General features: G+C 36.5%; 1 non-coding gene across 1 annotated transcript; it reads right to left on the bottom strand.

The window, feature by feature from the left end:
• Positions 1-11,094: 11,094 nt before the first annotated feature.
• On the bottom strand, positions 11,095-11,198 carry LOC112793170 (small nucleolar RNA R71). Its single transcript, XR_003197876.1, has one exon. It is a non-coding gene; the product is annotated as a small nucleolar RNA R71 (small nucleolar RNA).
• Positions 11,199-19,904: the final 8,706 nt, after the last annotated feature.

The following is a 19,904-nucleotide window of genomic DNA, read 5'->3' as shown; positions in this document are numbered from 1 at the left end:
TCTCCTTTTTCTCCTTTTCAAAACCCATTAGCAAAGATCAAAAGAAAAACACACAGAAAGATAGAGAAAGAGAAATTGCAGAAAGCTATAGAATTTTCATGACAGTACCTCTCTTGCTCATTTTCCCTTCGAATGATTCTGATAAATTCAAAACCCCTGTGCGAAATATCAAACCTTTGGTTCTCTAAGCCTTAATTGAAAACGCAAAAAACCGCTTCCCAATACCACTATACAATCACTTTAGTTACCCCAAACAAAATGATGTGCATTAGGAATACGCAAGTCATTATTAAGCATTCACTTAGATTCTCTTTCCTAATCATATTATAGTTTAAAGTCTCAATAACTGTTTAATAAAGCACCTTGAACTGGGGGCTCCAAGGGCAACCCAAACCTCGCCGAACTATACTTCTCAACCAATAGTCGATTTCTAACTCATTAAAAGCTCAACCTGCTTCATTAAACACACTCCTAGGCTAAGCTTAGGGGCTATGATCCGGCTATTACAAAATAAAGTCATAACTCGGTCATTATAAGTCATAACTTGGCAAGAATGCAACATAGTTCGGTGTTACAGTATTAATCAGCAATCTGCGTCATTAATCAGCAAGTTACGTTACAACTCAACAGATTATGTAAACGTCCAATGTAACGTCATCTCACGTTAAAGCATAATCATTGCTCTTCAATTCCTAAGATCAGTAGAAATATAACCGACTTTACTTCACCTACAAAGGTATGGTATTTTATCTTAAAGATAGACATTGAATTCTCAATACTGACTTAAGTTTCGGAGTGCCCTTGCAGGTACACTCCCTCCTTGTTCTTTGCTTACGCTCTGTGTAATTGGACATCTCCTCAGAGTAAAGCTCATACTTCCACAAAGCTCAAAGGTCGGCACCGAAGATAACAACTCGGGGTCGACTCCCAGGGATTGAGCTCTCCCTTCAGGTATCCATACAAGAACAAATACTAAAATTATTTAGTTTGAGTAGCAAACACCGGCAGCCTCTGTAACTTCTAAGGAAGAATCGAACATGCACTTTTTAGCTTTGGACGAGAAGGTAACATATTTCTTGGCTGTTGTAGCCGAAGATGCCTTGCTTTCTTAGCAAGTTTTTTTAAAAACGTGTGTAGTTATATTTTGTGATGTCTAGATTTGCTGTGTTGTTACCTTATTATTTAGTAATGTGTTTCTTATTTTATGTCATCTTGAAGTTTGGAAAGGGTGTTGCCGAAGCACTGTCAACGATGATATGCGAAGCTGTTGTGGATGGGATAATAATAGTTCTGCCAAAGTTTGTGGAAACGGTTGGTTCTTCATCAAAAATTGAAAGTCACGGTGTCAAACTTTCGAATACTGCTCCAGCTGTTACACTACCGTTAGATAGTTTGAAATACTTCCTTGACGCCAACCCCGCAATGTATTTAGGTGACGAACCAATAATGAAAAAAAGACACTGAGGTGCAAAGAAAAAAAGCGTGGATTATCGGTCTCCGTCCGAAGTTAAGGTTTTATGTTTTTTTTAACAAATGTCACAATTTATTTTTTATTTTTTATTATTGTCATTAATTTTTATAATTATATTTTTTATCATTATCTTTTTGTCTTAAATTTTTTAAATAAAAGAATAAAAATAAACCAAACTGTTATAATTTGTTCTTATCTAGTCCTCTGTGTTATTTGTAAGATAAGAGTACAATTGTGAATTGTGATATGTATAGAGTTGCTATTTCCCATCAACCTTCCTTAAATTAGTTACAACTTACTTAGGGCGACTTTATGGCAAGTTTGTTTTCCTCTATCCACCTGCTGTAACAGTAAGCAAGAAAATTAAGAATAGTTTTATAAGATAAATATGCTACTTAGATTAGAAGGTGACATTTCTGGTGCTGAATATTTTCAGCACGAAACTCTTCAAATTGAATAACCAATTTGGAAAAAGGCGCAAAGCCAATTAGACTAACTTTGCAAGCACTCTAAATGAATGTTTGAACCAATAAGGGAAGAATGATTTTGATTCGCAAGCACAGCAAAAAGCTTCCATATTATCAAATCTCAATTATACCAACTATCCTGTTATATCTTTCTAGAGAAATTAAAAGCATTGACATCATTTATATTGTAATAGTCAAAGCATTAACACCACTATCAAATTCCCTGATATATCTTCCATATTTGCCTTACTTCTTATTTATCCCTAACTGATTAAGTTGGTGATAGTGATAGACAACATCTCTCTCCCTATTAGAAATCTAAATATTATCTTTAGTTAAATCAAGTCTAGCAATGCTTAAACTAATTGTCATAATTTTTGGATTTGCAGAAAGAATTGTATTTTAGGGAATAGCTTTCTCCAGGCCGTTCATGGCTTTACTACAACAATTACAATCCAAACATGGATGGAGATAACATGCCATATGTAAGCCTGTTCTTTAGGATAACATTGTTATTAAAAAGAATTTTGTGTGTATACTTTGACTAAATAATTAATGTTAAAATTATTTTTATAGTGTTTGGACCTTTTATTCGGCCAACTAAAGAGATGGAATTTTTTTAATATGAACTAACCATTGCTGCTTACATCTTTGGAAACAATTTAGATCCGAAGTAAGTAAAATTAATTTATATCTCATTTTAATTGTTGATTTGCCATGTAATTATTTTTTAACATTTTCTAACACCATAGTATAATATTCTTTTTACATGATTTAAGGAAAGTGCTTGTTCTAGACGATCATTGTATGGGCACACGTGAGACTCTTCTGACTATTATCTACAACAAGCCAATAATTGGTGATGTAAGATTTATTTCAGCAGAATTTCTTTGTTATGCTTGAAAAATTATAAAATTTGGATTAGTACAGCATAACCGTGATTATCTTTAATCCATAGGTCTTTACCTTAGTTTGTTCGATGATGACCAAAGGGCCATTTGGGCCAAGTAAAATCAAATTAGGCAACCAATTGTTTTTGCCACCAACATTCTCTATAAATTTATTAGCAATTCAAATTTTACTCTTCAATATAAATATACCTTCCTAGTTATATTATAAATATAATAAGATTCCTCACTTAGTTTAATATTCAATGTAGCAAATTGTTTTAAGTGCGAAACAGAAATGTTCCGGCACAATAAAATACATCAAGAAATAACTTTATGGGAGGCCTTGGCAGTTTACACGAGGTTCGTTAATTCCGATAAACATTCAATTAATTTGAATATTAATATTTCAAGGCTGTTTTTATTAAAAATTATTTTTTGAATGTTGTAGATTTTTGTGCCAATTTACCTTAAATGTCATTGGTTTCTCATAGTGGTTAATTTGCTTTATGAGACCGTGAGATATATGGAGTCGTTCAAGCATTGTACATCGATGACAGAGCGTAAGAGTGTCATTGGCAATGTGTTAGCTTATCTTGAGAAGTTTGTATCCGACAAAAACTTCCAAGAAACACCTTCACATAAAAATCTTCTATTTTCTAAGTATAAATTCTCTGAGCTAGTTGTCCCGCAACAACATGCCAAATCGTAAGTTTATAAAACATGAATTTTCATAGTACAAATTAATTTTTCTGGAAGGAACCAAAATGGAAGATAAGTTAATAAAATAGTTCAATAAATTAAATGCTTTGCTTTTATCTAGTAACTAAGTGGAGTCAAAGAACTTTAACCTTCGGAATCACTCCACATGAAAACAAATGAAAACTGAAGAAAAAAAGAAAAGAAAACAGAACTATCTATGCAATTCGACAAGTTACTGGTAAATTAATAAAACTGTATACTATATGAAGGCCTAAGGTGAAAAAGTTTTAGTTTCTAAGGACAGCCAACCAACAAATTCTCTTCAGCTCAATACACATGATATATATGTGAAACAATTTAAGTATGTACAAAGACTAATCCTTCTCACATGTTTATCAAAATTTTTTTCTTCAAACATGTTTGACTAAGATTCCATGAAGCAAAAATCTTGAAGATGAAACAGAACAAAATAAAATATAAATAATGCAGTTGTCTTTCTTATATGTGAATAATGTTCATATCAATCAAATTTTTCTATAAACAAAAAAAAGATAAATAATGCAGTTGTCCTTCTCAAATGTGAATAATGTTCATATCAATTAGATTTTTCTATGAACGCTAAAAGAAGAAAATTAAAATGGATATTGAAGAAGAATACATGAAGTTGAAGAAGGTGTTTGGTGAGTGTTAGCAGTGAGGAAACAGTAGCGGTTAAAGAGTTGAAAATAGCTAGTGATACAACCCATCTGAGCATGTATTTCATCTTTCTGAATTGAATTCAAAGAAACTGGAGTAGGCGAAGATTATTGGGCTTACTCTAATTCCCACAACTATACTGGAGTTTGTTGGGCTTCCTCTTATTCCCTCTTCTTTGAAGTTCGTTATCTTCCTCCAGATTCATGATATTATCTTCAGCTACATTCTAAGTATCTAACATTCTAGTTCCCAAACTCAATTATCCCAATACGAAATTAAAATCGATACAAAATACATACATCATATGACATACAAAAGAAGGCATAAAGAGGTAGTGGCACTTTCCTCTTTTCTCAGATCATCACAAGAGACCCTTTTGAATCTTAGCATGAATAAGAATTAACAATAATATGATATGAATTATTATGTTTTCCTTCTGCAATTAAAAGTTTTTACACAAAAACCAAAAGAGCTGAGTATATGAGCAACCAAAAATAGAGCATACTCTAACTTAGTCAGGTTAACTATTTAAATTTACTGTGAAGTATCAATCCGAAAATATCTAAAAATTTAATTATAAAAATTTTATATCAACCTCAATGCACTACTATTTGAAATAAAAAAATTTAAATAACAACTTAAATTGTACTCTCATCACACTATACAAGTCCATGCGACTGCATCCCATTGAACTTTGGATATTGTCCTTGTTGTACAACCTGTTCTCCACAGCACAAACAAATTTGAGAGAAAAAGAAAGGAATTTAGTGACTCATAATGTGATATCAAATAGTATAAAATTTACTAATGTCCCTTGAGAAGTCATAGGTTCTTTGAAAAGCTCCTATGAAGAAATGATACATGCAGTCAAAATTACTATCAAGTATAACAATAACATAGAATTTACCAGTTTATTTTAATCCATGTAACCACTAATGCAATATTGTATTTTACTGACCTCTTTTGTACCGAAGCTAGCTTGCGTCCCTTGAGAAGCCATAGGGTCTTTGGAAAGCTCCTACGACAAAAGAAGGCATAAAGTCAAACTTGATATCAAGTATAACTACAACATGGAATTTACCAGTTTATTTTTATTCAAGTAAAGCATAATGCAATTTTGAATTTGACTGACCTCTTCTGCACCAAAGCTAGCCTGTGTGCCACCGCCAGTCCTATCACCCAAATTGTCATCCTCATTCCTCACAGGACAATTCTTCTTTACATAACCGGCATTGTTGCATTTAGTACACCTCCATTTTCTCTCTCTTTTTTTTCCTTTGGTGCACCTTTTGTCTTGACAACTGAAGGGTCACCAACAAAGTTTGGCTTGGGAGAATCTCTTGTTCCTCTTTTCAAGCACGACTTTTGCTCTAGTGTTTTGGTTAAACGAGAGACTTCATTCATAGTGTCATAGAAAGAAGGACCATCTTGAGCTCCTAAGAATACCATCCACGTAGCTACCACTGATAATGCGCCATAGTGCATTAAAAATTCTCTTTCTCTGTCTTGCACAGTGCTTCCAACTGAACTTTCATCCATATACTTTTTGGCATCCATGGACCATCTTCTCAAAAGAAGACTTTCTGGCAACTTCTGTAAACCTACCCTTTTCATGGCACAAAATATGTGGCTACAGGGAATCCCTTCACTACTCCACCTACTACATTCACACTCCATATTCTCGGTGTTGCGCTCATAAAGTACGGTGTGTATATGTTGCTCTCTGTCACACTCCTTAACTTTTAACACAACAGTAGTTGATATATTTTCCTCATTTATAACATCTAATGCAACCACTCCTTCAATCTTTATTTTTACTTTGCCAAACATCTCCCGTGTGTAAAAATTTATAGTACAAAGCTCCAATGCAGCTAAGCGAGTTGTTAACACAGGCTCTCCGTACACCGTCTTAAATTGAAAAACTAATTCGTTGTATCTATAATCCCTAAGAGCATGTTCAAGATTCTGGACCAGTTCTAAAAGACTTTGGCAAATGCCAATAAACCTCTTGATGAAGTTGTTTATCCCTTCACACCTTGATGTTGTTCTAAATCCAGTACAGAATTTATCTCGCAAGTAAGCACTTGTCTAGCTTTTCCTCTTTTGATATTCATTTAGTACCCATTCATTTTCCTCCAACCCATATTTTTTTTATCATATTCTCCCAATATTCTTCAAATTCATCTGGATGTCATGGAGCATATAAACATCTTTTGAAGTCATCAGAAAAATCTTTGCTTTTTATGTTTGTTGTTACATTTTTCTAAATGTGCCAACCACATAATCGGTGAGTTGCATTTGGGAAGATTTCTTGAATTACTGCCTTCATTGCCTCATCACCATCTGTGACCACAACACTAGGAGACTTGTTCAGCATGATATCTAGAAAGTTTTGTAACAACCACATATATGTTGCCGTTTGTTTGTTCTCTATCAAGGCAAAGCCAAATATGCATGCTTGACGGTGATGGTTACAACCCGAGAAGATTACCAACAGTCTTCTGTACTTACTCTTTCGATAGGTTGTATCAAATGCAAGCACATCTCCAAAGCACTGATAATCCGTCCTACAAATACCATCTGCACAAAATAAATTCTCCAGCCGACTTTCATCAGTAGCACTATACCTTGCCATGGCCATGGGGTCAACATCGGCTTTTCCAAATAGATAGCTAATTGTTGCATTAGAATCCCCACCAATGAGCTTTGCATGATAAGTTCTTTCAATATGGTTATCCAGATCCTTCTTTGTGAACCCAACATTAGCATAACTCCCGGCTTGGCCTACCATTAGTCCCATTATTTTAGAGGTTGGTAGACCATCATCGTGCATCGTGTTCGCCTGAGCTTTTTGAGCCTCAATCATCCCACAGTGGTTTGGAATTAGGTGTACCAAGCATTGGGGGACAAGATCGTGGTTGTGCTTCTCAACTAATTTTTTAACTCTCCAACCTAAAGTTTTGGTGTCAAAGTACACCGCAAGCATGGCTTCATGATGAGCGGATAATTTATACGCTTTTTGGCATTGTTTTTATATAGTTTTTAGTAAGTTTAAGCTACTTTTAGGGATGTTTTCATTAGTTTTTATGCTAAATTCACATTTCTGGACTTTACTATGAGTTTGTGTGTTTTTCTGTGATTTCAGGTAAATTCTGACTGAAATTGAGGGATTTGAGCAAAACTCTGAAGAAGGCTGACAAAAGGACTGCTGATGCCGTTGGAATCTGACCTCCCTGCACTCGAAATGGATTTTCTGGAGCTACAGAACTCCAAATGGCGCGCTCTCAATGGCGTTGGAAATTAGACATCCAGGGCTTTCCAGCAATATATAATAGTTCATACTTTATTCGAAGAATGACGACGTAACTTGGCGTTAAACACCAAGTACACGCTGCTGTCTGGAGTTAAACGCCAGAAAAACGTCATTATCCGGAGTTGAACGCCCAAAACACGTCATAACTCAGAGTTCAACTCCAAGAGATGCCTCAGCTCGTGGATTAATCAAGCTCAGCCCAAGCATACACCAAGTGGGCCCCGGAAGTGAATTTATGCATCAATTACTTACTCATGTAAACCCTAGTAGCTAGTCTAGTATATATAGGACATTTATCTATTGTATTAGACATCTTTGGTCTCAGTTTTGTTTTATTCTTCATCTTAGGAGATCATTGATCACGTTTTAGGGGGCTGGCCATTCGGCCATGCCTGAACCTTTTGCTTATGTATTTTCAACGGTGGAGTTTCTGCACACCATAGATTAAGGGTGTGGAGCTCTGCTGTACCTCAAGTATTAATGAAATTCTATTATCTTTTATTCAAATCTCTCTTATTCTTATTCCAAGATATTCATTCGTACCCAAGAACATGATGAATGTTATGAGTCAGATTACCCTCATTATCATTCTCACTTATGAACGCGCGTGATTGACAACCACTTCCGTTCTACATGCAACAGAGCTTGAATGTGTATCTCTTAGATTCCCCAACAGAATCTTCGTGGTATAAGCTAGATAGATGGTGGCATTTATGAGGATCCGAAAAGTCTCACCTTGTCTGTGGTATTCCGAGTAGGATCCTGGGAATCCGGAAAGTCTAACCTTGTCTGTGGTATTCCGAGTAGGATTCCGGTAATGAATGACTGTGACGTGCTTCAAACTTGCAACCTGCTGGGCGTTAGTGACAGACGCAAAAGAATCAAGGGATTTTATTCCAGTAGGAGCGGGAACCAACCGGTGATTAGCCGTACTGTGACAGAGTGCGTGAGCATTAGTTTTCACTGCGAGGATGGGATGTAGCCATCAACCATGGGTGATGCCTCCAGACGATTAGCCGTGCGACTGACAACCACATAGGATCATTTTCCCGAGAGGATGAAAGTAGCCACAGCTGATGGTGAACCCCTATACAAAGCTTGCCATGGAAAGGAGTAAGAAGGATTGAGTAGAAGCAGTAGGAGAGCAGGCGTCCTTGAGCTCTACAGCATCTCCATCCGCTTATCTGAAGTTCCTACCAATGAATCTGCATAAGTATTCTATCCCTTTTATTATTGCTTTTTATTTATTATTTATTCCAATAATCACAATTCCCCTTTTTTCTGCCTAACTGAGATTTGCAAGGTGACCATAGCTTGCTTCATACCAACAATCTCTGTGGGATCGACCCTTACTCACGTAAGGTTTATTACTTGGACGACCCAGTACACTTGCTGGTTAGTCGAACGGAGTTGTGTCCACTCGTGCCAATTTCTAAAATCCAATTACAATGAATATGATCACAATTTCGTCCACCAAGTTTTTGGCGCCGTTGCCGGGGATTGTTCGAGTATGGACAACTGACGGTTCATCTTGTTGCTCAGATTAGGTAATTTTCTTTTCAAAAATCTTTTTCAAAATTTTTCTTTTCTTTTTCGTTTTTCCAAAAATGTTTTTCGAAAAAAATTACTAAAAATACAAAAAAAATTAGAAAATCATAAAAATCAAAAATATTTTGTGTTCTTGTTTGAGTCTTGTGTTGATTTTTAAGTTTGGTGTCAATTGCATGCTTTTAAAATTTTTCTTGCATTTTTTCGAAAATCCCATGCATTCATAGTGTTCTTCATGATCTTCAAGTTGTTCTTGACAAGTCTTCTTGTTTGATCTTGATGATTTCTTGTTTTGTGTCTTTTGTTGTTTTTCATGTGCATTTTTGCATTCATATTTTTCGTGCATTAAAGATTTCTAAGTTTGGTGTCTTGCATGTTTTCTTTGCATCAAAAATTTTTCAAAATTATGTTCTTGATGTTCATCATGATTTTCAAAGTGTTCTTGGTGTTCATCTTGGCATTCATAGCATTCTTGCATACATCTTGTGTCTTGATCCAAAATTTTCATGTTTTGGGTCATTTTTGTGTTTTTCTTTAAAAAATTCAAAAATCAAAAAAATTATCTTTTCCTTATTTCTCTCCAAAATTTCGAAATTTTGGGTTGACTTGGTCAAAAATTTTTAAAATTAGTTGTTTCTTACAAGTCAAGTCAAAATTTCAATTTTAAAAATCTTATCTTTTCAAAATCTTTTTCAAAAATCATATCTTCTTCATTTTTTTATATAATTTTCGAAAATTTCAAAATTATTTTTCAAAATATTTTCAAAAATCTTTTTCTTATCTTTATATCAAATTTTCGAAAATTAGCTAACAATTAATGTGATTGGTTCAAAAATTTGAAGTTTGTTACTTTCTTGTTAAGAAAGGTTCAATCTTTAAGTTCTAGAATCTTATCTTGTAATTTCTTGTTAGTTAAGTCAATTTTAAAATTTAAATCTTTTTCAAAATATCCTTTTTCAAAATTATATCTTTTTATCTTTTATCTTATTTTTTTTTTAAAAAATTTATCTTTTTCAAAATTTGATTTCAAAATATCTTATCTTTTTCTTATCTTCTTATCTTTTTCAAAATGTGATTTCAAATCTTTTTCAATCAACTAACTAACTTTTTGTTTGTTTCTTATCTTTTTCAAAACCACCTAACTACTTTTCCCTCTCTAATTTTCGAAAATTCTCCCTCCCTTTTTCAAAAATTCTTTTTGTTTTAAATTTTAATTTTAATTATATTTTATCTCTAATTTTCGAAAATCACTAACCCCTTTTTAAAATTATTTTCGAATTTCTCTCCTCTTTTCTCCTTTCTTATTCTATTTAATTATTTAATTACTAACACTTCTCTTCACCTCTCTTCATCTAAAAATCCGAAATCTTCTTCATCCTTCTACCCCTTTCTTTTTCTACTAACGTAAGGGAATCTCTATACTGTGACATAGAGGATTCCTCTTTCTTTTCTTGTTTTCTTCTCTTTCTTATGAGCAGGAACAGGGAAAAGGGCACTCTTGTTGAAGTTGATCCAGAACCTGAAAGGACTCTGAAGAGAAAATTAAGAGAAGCTAAATTACAACAATCCAGAAACAACCTTTCAGAAATTTTCGAACAAGAGAAGGAGATGGCAGCCGAAAATAATAATAATAATAATGCAAGGAGAATGCTTGGTGACTTCACAAAGCCAACGTCCAAGTTTGATGGAAGAAGCATCTCCATTCCTGCCATTGGAGCCAATAACTTTGAGCTTAAGCCTCAGTTAGTTGCCTTGATGCAACAAAACTGCAAGTTTTATGGACTTCCATCTGAAGATCCTTATCAGTTTTTAACTGAGTTCTTGCAGATCTGTGAGACAGTAAAGACGAATGGAGTTGATCCTGAAGTCTACAGACTCATGCTTTTCCCTTTTGCTGTAAGAGACAGAGCTAGAATATGGTTGGATTCACAACCTAAGGATAGCCTGGACTCCTGGGATAAGCTGGTCACTGCCTTCTTGGATAAATTCTTTCCTCCTCAAAAGCTGAGCAAGCTGAGAGTGGATGTTCAAACCTTCAAACAAAAAGATGGTGAATCCCTCTATGAAGCTTGGGAAAGATATAAGCAGTTGACCAAAAGATGTCCATCTGACATGTTTTTAGAATGGACCATGTTAGATATATTCTATTATGGTCTCTCTGAATTTTCGAAAATGTCACTGGACCATTCTGCAGGTGGATCTATTCACCTGAAGAAAACGCCTGAAGAGGCTCAAGAACTCATTGACATGGTTGCAAACAACCAGTTCATGTATACCTCTGAGAGCAATTCTGTGAATAATGGGATACCTCAGAAGAAAGGAGTTCTTGAAATTGATGCTCTGAATGCCATATTGGCTCAGAACAAAATGTTGACTCAACAGGTCAACATAATCTCTCAAAATCTGAATGGATTGCAACATGCATCCAACAGTACTAGAGAGGCAGCTTCTGAAGAAGCTTATGATCCTGAGAACCCTGCCATGGCAGAGGTTAATTACATGGGTGAACCTTATGGAAACACTTATAACCCATCATGGAGAAATCATCCAAATTTCTCCTGGAAGGATCAACAAAAGCCTCAACAAGGCTTTAACAATGGTGGACGCAATAGGCTGAGTAACAGTAAGCCATATCCATCATCTTCTCAGCAACAGACAGAGAACTCTGAACAAAACACTTCTAATTTAGCCAATATAGTCTCTGATCTGTCAAAGGCCACTTTCAGTTTCATGAATGAAACCAGATCTTCCATTAGAAATTTGGAGGCACAAGTGGGCCAGCTGAGTAAGAAAGTCATTGACACTCCTCCCAGTACTCTCCCAAGCAATACAGAAGAAAATCCAAAAGGAGAGTGCAAGGCCATTGATTTAATCAAAGTGGCCGAATGCATAGGGGAGGAGGAGGACGAAAATCCTAGTGAGGAAGACCTCCTGGGATGTCCTTCAAGCAAGAAGGAGTTTCCTATTAAGGATCCTGAGGAATCTGAGGCTCATACAGAGACCATAGAGATTCCATTAAATCTCCTTCTGCCATTCATGAGCTCTGAAGACTATTCTTCCTCTGAAGAGGATGAAGATGTGACTGAAGAGCAAGTTGCTCAATATTTAGGAGCTATCATGCCAAGCTGTTTGGTAATGAGACTTGGGAAAGTGAACCTCCCTTGCTCATTAGTGAACTAGATACTTAGATTCAGAGAACTCTACCTCAAAAGAAACAAGATCCTGGCAAGTTCTTAATACCTTGTACCATTGGCACCATGAGCTTTGAAAAAGCTCTATGTGATCTAGGGTCAGGGATAAATCTTATGCCACTCTCTGTAATGGAGAAGCTGGGGATCATTGAGGTACAACCTGCCTTGTTCTCATTACAATTGGCAGATAAGTCAGTAAGACAAGCTTATGGGACAGTAGAGGACGTGTTAGTAAAGGTTGAAGGCCTTTACATCCCTGCTAATTTCATAATCCTAGACACTAGGAAGGAAGATGATGAATCCATCATCCTAGGAAGACCTTTCCTAGCCACAACAGAAGCTGTGATAGATGTCAACAGAGGTGAGTTAGTCCTTCAATTGAATGGGGCCTACCTTGTGTTTAAGGCACATGGCCATCCCTCTGTGACAGAAGAGAGTAAGCATGAAGAACTTCTCTCAGTTCAGAGTCAAGAAGAGCCCACACAGTCAAACTCTAAGTTTGGTGTTGTGAGGCCACAACCAAACTCTAAGTTTGGTGTTCAAATTCCATATCCAAACTCTAAGTTTGGTGTGGAGACAACACACTAAATTGACCTGATCATCTAGTGGCTCCATGAGAGCCACTGTCAAGCTATTGACACTAAAGAAGCGCTTGTTGGGAGGCAACCCAATTTTATTTATCTAATTTTATTTTATTTTGTTTCTTTGTTATTTTTGTGTTTAATTAGGTACATGATCATGAGGAGTCACGAAAAAAATCAAAAAAATTAAAAACAGAGTCAAAAACAGAAGAAAAAAATTGTTCACCCTGGAGGCAGCGCAGACTGGCGTTCAACGCCAGAACAGAGCATCTTTCTGGCGCTGAACGCCCAAAACAAGCAACAACCTGGCGTTTAACGCCAGGATGTGCACACAGAGGACAAACTGGCGCTGAACACCAGAAACAAGCTTGAAACTGGCGTTCAACGCCAGAAACAAGCATTACATGGGCGTTCAACGCCCAGAACATGCACCAATGGGCGTTTGAACGCCAGAATGATGCATGTAGGCAATTTACATGCCTATAGGGTGAAGGAATGGTATTTCTTTTCACCTCAGGATCTGTGGACCCCACAGGATCCCCACCTCAGGATCTGTGGACCCCACAGGATCCCCACCTACCTTTTCTTTTAATCCTAATCACACTCTCCTAATCCAAATCTCATTTTCACTCTTCCCCAAATCACACTTCCCAAAACCCTTCACCAATCACCTCAACTCCTCTTCCCAATTACCCCATTCACCATTCACATCAACCTACTCTTCCCCATAAACCCCACCTACCTCCATAAAATTCAAATTCAATTTTTCACCCTTTCCCACCCAATATGGCCGAACTCCCACCCCCCCTCTCCCTATAAATACCTTTCCTTTCTTCTTCATTTTCACACAACACAACCCCTTCTTCTCCCATATAGCCGAAACCAATTATCTCCCTCTCTACCCAATTCTCTTCTTCTTCTTCTACTCTTCTTTTCTTTCTTGCTCGAAGGCGAGCAAATTTTAAGTTTGGTGTGGTAAAAAGTCTAAGCTTTTTGTTTTTCATTCACCATCAATGGCACCTAAGACCGGAGTATCCTCTAGAAAAGGGAAAGGGAAGGCAAAAGCCTCCACCTCCGAACCATGGGAGAAGGAGAGATTCATCTCCAAGAGCCATCAAGACCACTTCTATGATGTTGTGGCAAAGAAGAAGGTGATCCCCGAGGTCCCTTTCAAGCTCAAAAAGAATGAGTATCCGGAAATCCGACATGAAATCCAAAGAAGAGGTTGGGAAGTCTTAGCCAACCCCATGCAACAAGTCGGAATATTGATGGTTCAAGAGTTCTATGCCAATGCATGGATCACTAGGAACCATGATCAAAGTATGAACCCGAATCCAAAGAACTATATCACAATGGTTCGGGGGAAATACTTAGATTTTAGTCCGGAAAATGTGAGGTTGGCGTTTCACTTACCCATGATGCAAGGTGATGAACGCCCCTACACAAGAAGGGTCAACTTTAATCAAAGGTTGGACCAAGTCCTAATGGACATTTGTGTGGAAGGCGCCCAATGGAGAATAGACTCCAAAGGCAAACCGGTCCAACTAAGAAGACTGGACCTCAAGCCTGTAGCTAGAGGATGGTTGGAGTTCATCCAAAGATCCATCATCCCTACAAGCAACCGATCTGAAGTTACTGTGGATCGGGCCATCATGATTCATAGCATCATAATTGGAGAGGAAATAGAAGTTCATGAGGTTATCTCCAATGAACTCTACAAAATAGCCGACAAGCCTTCACCAATGGCACGGCTAGCCTTCCCCCACCTAATATGTCATCTATGTTACTCAGCTGGAGTTATCATAGATGGAGATGTCTCCATTGAAGAAGACAAGCCCATCACAAAGAGGAGGATGGAGCAAACAAGAGAAGTTCCTCACGGCCCTCAAGAAGAACATGAGGAAGTTCATCATCAACAAATGCCTCAAGGAATGCACTTTCCTCCCAACAACTATTGGGAGCAACTCAATACCTCTTTGGAAGACTTGAGCCATAATGTTGAACAATTAAGGGTGGAACATCATGAGCACTCCATCATTCTCCAAGAAATAAGAGAAGATCAAAGAGCAATGAGGGAGGAGCAACAAAGGCAAGGAAGGGACATAGAAGAGTTGAAGAACATCATTGGTCCTTCAAGAAGAAGACGCCACTAGAGGTGGATTCATTCCTTGTTCTTTATTTTCTTTCTGTTTTCGTTTTTTTTTATTAGTATGTTTATCTATGTTTTGTGTCTCTACTTCATGATCATTAGTATGTAACCATGCCTTAAAGATTATGAATAAATCCATTAGTCCTTCACCTCTCTTAAAAGAAAAATGTTTTAATTCAAAAGAACAAGAAGTACATAATTTTCGAAATTATTAGTGAATTTAATTTAATTATATTGATGTGGTGACAATACTTTTTGTTTTCTGAATGAATGCTTGAACAGTGCATATTTTTGATCTTGTTGTTTATGAAGTGTTAAAATTGTTGGCTCTTGAAAGAATGATGAACAAAGAGAAATGTTATTGATGATCTGAAAAACATCATGAAATTGATTCTTGAAGCAAGAAAAAGCAGTGAAAAAAAAATGGCGAAAATTTTAAAGCAAGGATTCAAGGCTTTGAGCATTAATGGATAGGAGGGCCCAAGGAAATTAAATCCAAGCCTAAGCGGCTAAATCAAGTTGTCCCTATCCATGTGCTTGTGTCATGAAGGTCCAAGTGAAAAGCTTGAGACTGAGTGGTTAAAGTCGTGATCCAAAGCTAAAGAGTGTGCTTAAGAGCTCTGGACACCACTAACTGGGGACTTTAGCAAAGCTGAGTCACAATCTAAAAAGGTTCACCCAGTTATGTGTCTGTGGCATTTGTGTATCCGGTGGTAATACTGGAAGACAAAGTGCTTAGGGCCACAGCCAAGACTCATAAGTAGCTGTGTTCAAGAATCAACATGCTTAACTAGGAAAGTCAATAACACTATCCGAAATTCTAAGTTCCTAGAGAAGCCAATCACTCTAAACTACAAAGGAAAAAGTAAGATGCCAAAACTGTTCAGAAGCAAAAAGCTACAAGTCCCGCTCATGTAATTAAATTAATATTCATTGATATTTTGGACTTTATAATATATTCTCTTCTTTTTATCCTATTTGATTTTCAGTTGCTTGGGGACAAGCAACAATTTAAGTTTGGTGTTGTGATGAGCGGATAATTTATACGCTTTTTGGCATTGTTTTTATATAGTTTTTAGTAAGTTTAAGCTACTTTTAGGGATGTTTTCATTAGTTTTTATGCTAAATTCACATTTCTGGACTTTACTATGAGTTTGTGTGTTTTTCTGTGATTTCAGGTAAATTCTGACTGAAATTGAGGGATTTGAGCAAAACTCTGAAGAAGGCTGACAAAAGGACTGCTGATGCTGTTGGAATCTGACCTCCCTGCACTCGAAATGGATTTTCTGGAGCTACAGAACTCCAAATGGCGCGCTCTCAACGGCGTTGGAAATTAGACATCCAGGGCTTTCCAGCAATATATAATAGTTCATACTTTATTCGAAGAATGATGACGTAACTTGGCGTTAAACGCCAAGTACACGCTGCTGTCTGGAGTTAAACGCCAGAAAAACGTCATTATCCGGAGTTGAACGCCCAAAACACGTCATAACTCAGAGTTCAACTCCAAGAGATGCCTCAGCTCGTGGATTAATCAAGCTCAGCCCAAGCATACACCAAGTGGGCCCCGGAAGTGAATTTATGCATCAATTACTTACTCATGTAAACCCTAGTAGCTAGTCTAGTATATATAGGACATTTATCTATTGTATTAGACATCTTTGGTCTCAGTTTTGTTTTATTCTTCATCTTAGGAGATCATTGATCACGTTTTAGGGGGCTGGCCATTCGGCCATGCCTGAACCTTTTGCTTATGTATTTTCAACGGTGGAGTTTCTGCACACCATAGATTAAGGGTGTGGAGCTCTGCTGTACCTCAAGTATTAATGAAATTCTATTATCTTTTATTCAAATCTCTCTTATTCTTATTCCAAGATATTCATTCGTACCCAAGAACATGATGAATGTTATGAGTCAGATTACCCTCATTATCATTCTCACTTATGAACGCGCGTGATTGACAACCACTTCCGTTCTACATGCAACAGAGCTTGAATGCGTATCTCTTAGATTCCCCAACAGAATCTTCGTGGTATAAGCTAGATAGATGGCAGCATTTATGAGGATCCGAAAAGTCTCACCTTGTCTGTGGTATTCCGAGTAGGATCCTGGGAATCCGGAAAGTCTAACCTTGTCTGTGGTATTCCGAGTAGGATTCCGGTAATGAATGACTGTGACGTGCTTCAAACTTGCAACCTGCTGGGCGTTAGTGACAGACGCAAAAGAATCAAGGGATTTTATTCCAGTAGGAGCGGGAACCAACCGGTGATTAGCCGTACTGTGACAGAGTGCGTGAGCATTAGTTTTCACTGCGAGGATGGGATGTAGCCATCAACCATGGGTGATGCCTCCAGACGATTAGCCGTGCGACTGACAACCGCATAGGATCATTTTCCCGAGAGGATGAAAGTAGCCACAGCTGATGGTGAACCCCTATACAAAGCTTGCCATGGAAAGGAGTAAGAAGGATTGAGTAGAAGCAGTAGGAGAGCAGGCGTCCTTGAGCTCTACAGCATCTCCATCCGCTTATCTGAAGTTCCTACCAATGAATCTGCATAAGTATTCTATCCCTTTTATTATTGTTTTTTATTTATTATTTATTCCAATAATCACAATTCCCCTTTTTTCTGCCTAACTGAGATTTGCAAGGTGACCATAGCTTGCTTCATACCAACAATCTCTGTGGGATCGACCCTTACTCACGTAAGGTTTATTACTTGGACGACCCAGTACACTTGCTGGTTAGTCGAACGGAGTTGTGTCCACTCGTGCCAATTTCTAAAATCCAATTACAATGAATATGATCACAATTTCGTCCACCACTTCACAACTCGTATGAGTCAGCGCTTTATGTTTCCTCTTCCTATATGAATTAGAGATGTATTTCTCGGCTCTCTTTCCTTCCTTATTGCAAAAAAATCACCTTCTACGTTGTGTTCCATCTTTTCCACGCGCTGTATCACCCTTACGAACTTTGAACCCGACACACCTTGCATAATGCACATACAAGTTATAAGCTGCATCCGATGTTTCAAATGTCTGGTTTATAATACCATCGGCCGTCACAACAACACACTTGCTACTGCTGCCACCGCAATTACAAGTGCAATTTACATTCTCTTCCACACCAATCATCAAGCAATCTTGAACATTGTCTTGTGAATTGAGTGGTTTCGAATCAACATCTATTGCATCCAGACTCATTTTCTTTCTAATTCTATATATCTAAAAAAGTGAATATTTTACCACCTAAACAAGAATATGAAGAAGTAGTAAATAGCTTTATAAGACATCTTAACCTAAACTAAAAAAATAAACTAAAAAGAGAGTTAACAAGAGCTCTGTATGCAACCCAAACTTTAAATAAAAAATTGATAAATTAAAACCAAGTTATGAAGAGAAAACGCAACATACAAAGATGAATTGTAACCCAAGGGGCCTAGAAGTAATAAATTCAAGGTTCAATCACTAACAAATTCAATTCAGTAATGATTTTCAACAACAAAAAGATTTAACTATCAAGATTATTTGAGTAGAACAGCAACAAACTCAAATTTCAGTAAATGTTATCAGTACCAAATTCATCTCAACAATTTTTCAACAATTGATCAAGCTATCAAGATTAAAAAGTAGGCGTTAGAATGATAACATTTTGGTAAGCATTAACTTGTGGCTCAATATGTAGAGGATATTACTGTTTTCCTTTCATCAGTAGAATTATACAAAGCGTAAAAGAAAGAAATGTTTATGTGTACATTTTTTCTCTTGCTTCCAAGCATTCTCAAATAACAAAGAAGCATAGTAATAGTAGTGTGTATTTACAGGAATTAAATTTGCAATTAGACATGGCATAGAAAAAAATAGAACCACACATTCTTTATATCTTTGATTTCTTATTGGTTACCTAACCCTATATGAATATAATGAACCAACCAGGTAAAATTTCTTGAACATCCATGAGTGATGCTTCTCCAATCAGAACTTTTTTCCCACTTAATGAACTTAATTTTTTAGTTCTTATACATACAGTTGTGTAACTACGAAGTTGAAGATGAACATATTTATAGTCTACTTTTTTAGGATAAAGAATGATAAAATTCTTTGATAGAGGCCCACAACTTAGGAATAAGGAGCAACACAAACTAAGGTGGTTAGAAATTGAATCATTCTTTAATTTTTAGGTGTGCAAATATATGCCTATCAGACGAAGACTTAGTGCTAGTCTCTCTCTCTCGTCCTTTCTTACTTTAGTTAGAGGTGGAGATTGAAAACTACCTTACACCTCCACATTAATCATATTTTTTGCTGTATTCAACATGATACTCTCTCTCATTTTGTTAATATATAGTGTTACATGATGATATTTGTTGCAGAGAAATATTTTTATATAGATAAAATGGCAAAAGAAAGGGACAACACTTGAATAAAAAAATTAATTGGCTAAATCACATAAAATCACTTCTAAAAGATCATCTATCAAGTACAACGAGATCCACAATTCCAATTTAACATTGATTGATCCCTTCTTGAATTCTAATAATCAACTCACTATCCACATAACGTTCGGAATGATCATGTTTGAATAAACTGTATAAACTTCCACATTATTTACTTCATAAATTACTTTCTTAAGAAGAAAAATAGTATAGTTATTAATAAAATAGTAAAAACCCCAATTTTGGGTTCAATCATTCATACAGTTCATCTCTTTATGAATACCCATTTGCCTATATTGGTGATCTTTGCTCAATGTGATTATTTTCGGTAAAAAAATCAAACACAGCAACCAAACACAAAAGAGACAAACAGAAAATTTGTTGGAACTCACCAAATTGGGACCAGGTTATGCGAAGGAACACGAGGAGTTGCTAAAGGCAAGTAGGAAGTCGGGAACCTGCT

The sequence above is a fragment of the Arachis hypogaea genome, chromosome 3, assembly GCF_003086295.3.
Source record: "Arachis hypogaea cultivar Tifrunner chromosome 3, arahy.Tifrunner.gnm2.J5K5, whole genome shotgun sequence".
Lineage (NCBI taxonomy): Eukaryota > Viridiplantae > Streptophyta > Magnoliopsida > Fabales > Fabaceae > Arachis > Arachis hypogaea.
This window is presented reverse-complemented; position numbering and strand designations above follow the sequence as displayed.